Source organism: Schistosoma mansoni, chromosome 5 (assembly GCF_000237925.1).
Source record: "Schistosoma mansoni strain Puerto Rico chromosome 5, complete genome".
In the NCBI taxonomy this organism is placed as follows: Eukaryota; Metazoa; Platyhelminthes; class Trematoda; order Strigeidida; family Schistosomatidae; genus Schistosoma; species Schistosoma mansoni.
The window spans coordinates 7,014,468-7,022,635 of NC_031499.1; the positions used below are offsets into that span (position 1 = coordinate 7,014,468).

At 41.8% G+C, this 8,168-nt stretch overlaps 2 non-coding genes across 2 annotated transcripts; both read right to left on the reverse strand.

Annotated features, from left to right (window-relative positions):
• Window positions 1–2,355: 2,355 nt before the first annotated feature.
• Smp_tRNA_01222_Arg_ACG.1.1 lies at window positions 2,356–2,427 on the reverse strand. The gene has a single exon. It is a non-coding gene (tRNA).
• Window positions 2,428–3,735: 1,308 nt separating this feature from the next.
• Smp_tRNA_00819_Arg_ACG.1.1 lies at window positions 3,736–3,807 on the reverse strand. Its single transcript has one exon. It is a non-coding gene (tRNA).
• Window positions 3,808–8,168: the final 4,361 nt, after the last annotated feature.

Here is an 8,168-nt window from a genome sequence, read left to right on the forward strand (position 1 = left end):
TCATTGTTCCACCAGTGACAGGTATACGAATGTGTGAGTGTGTTGCTTCGATGTTTGGTGGCTTCATCATTGGGACTGGTCTATTGCAAGAGTTGTTCAAAAATGCTCTAACCACCCGTTCCACTCTTGTTGAATTTCAGTCATTGGCTTGCCTCTCTCTAACTCTCGTTTACTATATTTCCCTACTAGTTTATTCGTTCCATCCTATAATTGTCTCACATTTCCTTCTCTTGCATGTATTCACATTAATATTTAAATGTTGGAAAATGAGATCGTTACAAGTCGAGTGGTAGTGTTTCACCATCACTACATTGTAATTTCACAATTGACTAAGAGAAATAATGTAGATTGAGTGAGTGAGTGAGTGAGTGAGTGATTAACTAATTAATTGAAAGATGCAGGATCAGATCATCAGAAACATAATCATATTCATAATGCAGCATGATTATTGATGTGCAGCGAGTTCAGATGATCCGTCATTGTTGGCAGTCCTCAGAATTGCACAATTGCAACAAGATAACTTATTCATTTCGACTTCAGTATATATTCAAATTTGAATAGCTTCTCTTGAATTTTGTGTTAGTTTCTCACCGACACATTGTCATTTTCCAACTGTACTGAGATCTATTATTAATAATGATGAATTATGGCGTTGCATTTCACTTACTTATATGATGATAAGTATGTAAGAGAAGGAATTGTCGATCTCTCATTCCGTGCATTGTGTCCGTTCTTCCGGTCACATGTGGAGGTTTTCACAATGCAATCGACCAGTAGAAGGAAGAGAAAACACGTGACCACGACGACGACGACGACGTGGATGTTCACTTTGAATGCATCTGTGGTCAGCTATCCTCGATGCACTACCAGTGTGTTCGGTCGCGTGAATTCCCTATGACGTTGGTGATGTAGAGGTGAGGTGGAGCGGAGAATGTGGGAGATGGTTGTGTGATGAGAGTGTATTTGCGACACGACTAGTTGAAAAGTGTAATCGAGCCTGCCAGGATTCGAACCTGGAATCTCCTGATCCGTAGTCAGGCGCGTTATCCATTGCGCCACAGGCCCCTGGACCCACTATCTCACTTCCTCACATCTTATCTTCTTCGCATCTTCATCACCTATCCTTCTTCCCAGTCAATTCACCACTACTTCTTCCTACTCCTAAATCATTCTCAACAGAACCTCTACCATCTTTGCACTTACTCTTATGTCTCACTTCACTCATTCAACTGGTATGTTGTCATGTCGGTCGGACAATCGGTCGGACATTCAGTCGGACATTCGGTCGACCGGTCTGTCGGTAGATACTGGTGTTGTTCTCCCACTCTTCATTTGTCTCATCATCATACTGATTTCCTCCATCATTGTTCCAACCAGTGACAGGTATACGAATGTGTGAGTGTGTTGCTTCGATGTTTGGTGTCTTCATCATTGGGACTGGTCTATTGCAAGAGTTGTTCAAAAATGCTCTAACCACCCGTTACACTCTTATTGAATTTCAGTCATTGGCTTGCCTCTCTCTAACTCTCGTTTACTATATTTCCCTACTAGTTTATTCGTTCCATCCTATAATTGTCTCACATTTCCTTCTCTTGCATGTATTCACATTAATATTTAAATGTTGGAAAATGAGATCGTTACAAGTCGAGTGGTAGTGTTTCACCATCACTACATTGTAATTTCACAATTGACTAAGAGAAATAATGTAGATTGAGTGAGTGAGTGAGTGAGTGAGTGAGTGATTAACTAATTAATTGAAAGATGCAGGATCAGATCATCAGAAACATAATCATATTCATAATGCAGCATGATTATTGATGTGCAGCGAGTTCAGATGATCCGTCATTGTTGGCAGTCCTCAGAATTGCACAATTGCAACAAGATAACTTATTCATTTCGACTTCAGTATATATTCAAATTTGAATAGCTTCTCTTGAATTTTGTGTTAGTTTCTCACCGACACATTGTCATTTTCCAACTGTACTGAGATCTATTATTAATAATGATGAATAATGGCGTTGCATTTCACTTACTTATATGATGATAAGTATGTAAGAGAAGGAATTGTCGATCTCTCATTCCGTGCATTGTGTCCGTTCTTCCGGTCACATGTGGAGGTTTTCACAATGCAATCGACCAGTAGAAGGAAGAGAAAACACGTGACCACGACGACGACGACGTGGATGTTCACTTTGAATGCATCTGTGGTCAGCTATCCTCGATGCACTACCAGTGTGTTCGGTCGCGTGAATTCCCTATGACGTTGGTGATGTAGAGGTGAGGTGGAGCGGAGAATGTGGGAGATGGTTGTGTGATGAGAGTGTATTTGCGACACGACTAGTTGAAAAGTGTAATCGAGCCTGCCAGGATTCGAACCTGGAATCTCCTGATCCGTAGTCAGGCGCGTTATCCATTGCGCCACAGGCCCCTGGACCCACTATCTCACTTCCTCACATCTTATCTTCTTCGCATCTTCATCACCTATCCTTCTTCCCAGTCAATTCACCACTACTTCTTCCTACTCCTAAATCATTCTCAACAGAACCTCTACCATCTTTGCACTTACTCTTATGTCTCACTTCACTCATTCAACTGGTATGTTGTCATGTCGGTCGGACAATCGGTCGGACAATCGGTCGGACATTCAGTCGGACATTCAGTCGGACATTCGGTCGACCGGTCTGTCGGTAGATACTGGTGTTGTTCTCCCACTCTTCATTTGTCTCATCATCATACTGATTTCCTCCATCATTGTTCCAACCAGTGACAGGTATACGAATGTGTGAGTGTGTTGCTTCGATGTTTGGTGGCTTCATCATTGGGACTGGTCTATTGCAAGAGTTGTTCAAAAATGCTCTAACCACCCGTTCCACTCTTGTTGAATTTCAGTCATTGGCTTGCCTCTCTCTAACTCTCGTTTACTATATTTCCCTACTAGTTTATTCGTTCCATCCTATAATTGTCTCACATTTCCTTCTCTTGCATGTATTCACATTAATATTTAAATGTTGGAAAATGAGATCGTTACAAGTCGAGTGGTAGTGTTTCACCATCACTACATTGTAATTTCACAATTGACTAAGAGAAATAATGTAGATTGAGTGAGTGAGTGAGTGAGTGAGTGATTAACTAATTAATTGAAAGATGCAGGATCAGATCATCAGAAACATAATCATATTCATAATGCAGCATGATTATTGATGTGCAGCGAGTTCAGATGATCCGTCATTGTTGGCAGTCCTCAGAATTGCACAATTGCAACAAGATAACTTATTCATTTCGACTTCAGTATATATTCAAATTTGAATAGCTTCTCTTGAATTTTGTGTTAGTTTCTCACCGACACATTGTCATTTTCCAACTGTACTGAGATCTATTATTAATAATGATGAATAATGGCGTTGCATTTCACTTACTTATATGATGATAAGTATGTAAGAGAAGGAATTGTCGATCTCTCATTCCGTGCATTGTGTCCGTTCTTCCGGTCACATGTGGAGGTTTTCACAATGCAATCGACCAGTAGAAGGAAGAGAAAACACGTGACCACGACGACGACGTGGATGTTCACTTTGAATGCATCTGTGGTCAGCTATCCTCGATGCACTACCAGTGTGTTCGGTCGCGTGAACTCCCTATGACGTTGGTGATGTAGAGGTGAGGTGGAGCGGAGAATGTGGGAGATGGTTGTGTGATGAGAGTGTATTTGCGACACGACTAGTTGAAAAGTGTAATCGAGCCTGCCAGGATTCGAACCTGGAATCTCCTGATCCGTAGTCAGGCGCGTTATCCATTGCGCCACAGGCCCCTGGACCCACTATCTCACTTCCTCACATCTTATCTTCTTCGCATCTACATCACCTATCCTTCTTCCCAGTCAATTCACCACTACTTCTTCCTACTCCTAAATCATTCTCAACAGAACCTCTACCATCTTTGCACTTACTCTTATGTCTCACTTCACTCATTCAACTGGTATGTTGTCATGTCGGTCGGCGGTCGGACAATCGGTCGGACATTCAGTCGGACATTCAGTCGGACATTCGGTCGACCGGTCTGTCGGTAGATACTGGTGTTGTTCTCCCACTCTTCATTTGTCTCATCATCATACTGATTTCCTCCATCATTGTTCCAACCAGTGACAGGTATACGAATGTGTGAGTGTGTTGCTTCGATGTTTGGTGGCTTCATCATTGGGACTGGTCTATTGCAACAGTTGTTCAAAAATGCTCTAACCACCCGTTCCACTCTTGTTGAATTTCAGTCATTGGCTTGCCTCTCTCTAACTCTCGTTTACTATATTTCCCTACTAGTTTATTCGTTCCATCCTATAATTGTCTCACATTTCCTTCTCTTGCATGTATTCACATTAATATTTAAATGTTGGAAAATGAGATCGTTACAAGTCGAGTGGTAGTGTTTCACCATCACTACATTGTAATTTCACAATTGACTAAGAGAAATAATGTAGATTGAGTGAGTGAGTGAGTGAGTGATTAACTAATTAATTGAAAGATGCAGGATCAGATCATCAGAAACATAATCATATTCATAATGCAGCATGATTATTGATGTGCAGCGAGTTCAGATGATCCGTCATTGTTGGCAGTCCTCAGAATTGCACAATTGCAACAAGATAACTTATTCATTTCGACTTCAGTATATATTCAAATTTGAATAGCTTCTCTTGAATTTTGTGTTAGTTTCTCACCGACACATTGTCATTTTCCAACTGTACTGAGATCTATTATTAATAATGATGAATAATGGCGTTGCATTTCACTTACTTATATGATGATAAGTATGTAAGAGAAGGAATTGTCGATCTCTCATTCCGTGCATTGTGTCCGTTCTTCCGGTCACATGTGGAGGTTTTCACAATGCAATCGACCAGTAGAAGGAAGAGAAAACACGTGACCACGACGACGACGACGACGACGACGACGACGTGGATGTTCACTTTGAATGCATCTGTGGTCAGCTATCCTCGATGCACTACCAGTGTGTTCGGTCGCGTGAATTCCCTATGACGTTGGTGATGTAGAGGTGAGGTGGAGCGGAGAATGTGGGAGATGGTTGTGTGATGAGAGTGTATTTGCGACACGACTAGTTGAAAAGTGTAATCGAGCCTGCCAGGATTCGAACCTGGAATCTCCTGATCCGTAGTCAGGCGCGTTATCCATTGCGCCACAGGCCCCTGGACCCACTATCTCACTTCCTCACATCTTATCTTCTTCGCATCTTCATCACCTATCCTTCTTCCCAGTCAATTCACCACTACTTCTTCCTACTCCTAAATCATTCTCAACAGAACCTCTACCATCTTTGCACTTACTCTTATGTCTCACTTCACTCATTCAACTGGTATGTTGTCATGTCGGTCGGACAATCGGTCGGACATTCAGTCGGACATTCGGTCGACCGGTCTGTCGGTAGATACTGGTGTTGTTCTCCCACTCTTCATTTGTCTCATCATCATACTGATTTCCTCCATCATTGTTCCAACCAGTGACAGGTATACGAATGTGTGAGTGTGTTGCTTCGATGTTTGGTGTCTTCATCATTGGGACTGGTCTATTGCAAGAGTTGTTCAAAAATGCTCTAACCACCCGTTCCACTCTTGTTGAATTTCAGTCATTGGCTTGCCTCTCTCTAACTCTCGTTTACTATATTTCCCTACTAGTTTATTCGTTCCATCCTATAATTGTCTCACATTTCCTTCTCTTGCATGTATTCACATTAATATTTAAATGTTGGAAAATGAGATCGTTACAAGTCGAGTGGTAGTGTTTCACCATCACTACATTGTAATTTCACAATTGACTAAGAGAAATAATGTAGATTGAGTGAGTGAGTGAGTGAGTGATTAACTAATTAATTGAAAGATGCAGGATCAGATCATCAGAAACATAATCATATTCATAATGCAGCATGATTATTGATGTGCAGCGAGTTCAGATGATCCGTCATTGTTGGCAGTCCTCAGAATTGCACAATTGCAACAAGATAACTTATTCATTTCGACTTCAGTATATATTCAAATTTGAATAGCTTCTCTTGAATTTTGTGTTAGTTTCTCACCGACACATTGTCATTTTCCAACTGTACTGAGATCTATTACTAATAATGATGAATAATGGCGTTGCATTTCACTTACTTATATGATGATAAGTATGTAAGAGAAGGAATTGTCGATCTCTCATTCCGTGCATTGTGTCCGTTCTTCCGGTCACATGTGGAGGTTTTCACAATGAAATCGACCAGTAGAAGGAAGAGAAAACACGTGACCACGACGACGACGACGACGACGTGGATGTTCACTTTGAATGCATCTGTGGTCAGCTATCCTCGATGCACTACCAGTGTGTTCGGTCGCGTGAATTCCCTATGACGTTGGTGATGTAGAGGTGAGGTGGAGCGGAGAATGTGGGAGATGGTTGTGTGATGAGAGTGTATTTGCGACACGACTAGTTGAAAAGTGTAATCGAGCCTGCCAGGATTCGAACCTGGAATCTCCTGATCCGTAGTCAGGCGCGTTATCCATTGCGCCACAGGCCCCTGGACCCACTATCTCACTTCCTCACATCTTATCTTCTTCGCATCTTCATCACCTATCCTTCTTCCCAGTCAATTCACCACTACTTCTTCCTACTCCTAAATCATTCTCAACAGAACCTCTACCATCTTTGCACTTACTCTTATGTCTCACTTCACTCATTCAACTGGTATGTTGTCATGTCGGTCGGACAATCGGTCGGACAATCGGTCGGACATTCAGTCGGACATTCAGTCGGACATTCGGTCGACCGGTCTGTCGGTAGATACTGGTGTTGTTCTCCCACTCTTCATTTGTCTCATCATCATACTGATTTCCTCCATCATTGTTCCAACCAGTGACAGGTATACGAATGTGTGAGTGTGTTGCTTCGATGTTTGGTGGCTTCATCATTGGGACTGGTCTATTGCAAGAGTTGTTCAAAAATGCTCTAACCACCCGTTACACTCTTGTTGAATTTCAGTCATTGGCTTGCCTCTCTCTAACTCTCGTTTACTATATTTCCCTACTAGTTTATTCGTTCCATCCTATAATTGTCTCACATTTCCTTCTCTTGCATGTATTCACATTAATATTTAAATGTTGGAAAATGAGATCGTTACAAGTCGAGTGGTAGTGTTTCACCATCACTACATTGTAATTTCACAATTGACTAAGAGAAATAATGTAGATTGAGTGAGTGAGTGAGTGAGTGAGTGATTAACTAATTAATTGAAAGATGCAGGATCAGATCATCAGAAACATAATCATATTCATAATGCAGCATGATTATTGATGTGCAGCGAGTTCAGATGATCCGTCATTGTTGGCAGTCCTCAGAATTGCACAATTGCAACAAGATAACTTATTCATTTCGACTTCAGTATATATTCAAATTTGAATAGCTTCTCTTGAATTTTGTGTTAGTTTCTCACCGACACATTGTCATTTTCCAACTGTACTGAGATCTATTATTAATAATGATGAATAATGGCGTTGCATTTCACTTACTTATATGATGATAAGTATGTAAGAGAAGGAATTGTCGATCTCTCATTCCGTGCATTGTGTCCGTTCTTCCGGTCACATGTGGAGGTTTTCACAATGCAATCGACCAGTAGAAGGAAGAGAAAACACGTGACCACGACGACGACGACGACGACGACGACGTGGATGTTCACTTTGAATGCATCTGTGGTCAGCTATCCTCGATGCACTACCAGTGTGTTCGGTCGCGTGAATTCCCTATGACGTTGGTGATGTAGAGGTGAGGTGGAGCGGAGAATGTGGGAGATAGTTGTGTGATGAGAGTGTATTTGCGACACGACTAGTTGAAAAGTGTAATCGAGCCTGCCAGGATTCGAACCTGGAATCTCCTGATCCGTAGTCAGGCGCGTTATCCATTGCGCCACAGGCCCCTGGACCCACTATCTCACTTCCTCACATCTTATCTTCTTCGCATCTTCATCACCTATCCTTCTTCCCAGTCAATTCACCACTACTTCTTCCTACTCCTAAATCATTCTCAACAGAACCTCTACCATCTTTGCACTTACTCTTATGTCTCACTTCACTCAACGAACTGGTATGTTGTCATGTCGGTCGGACAATCGGTCGGACAATCGGTCGGACA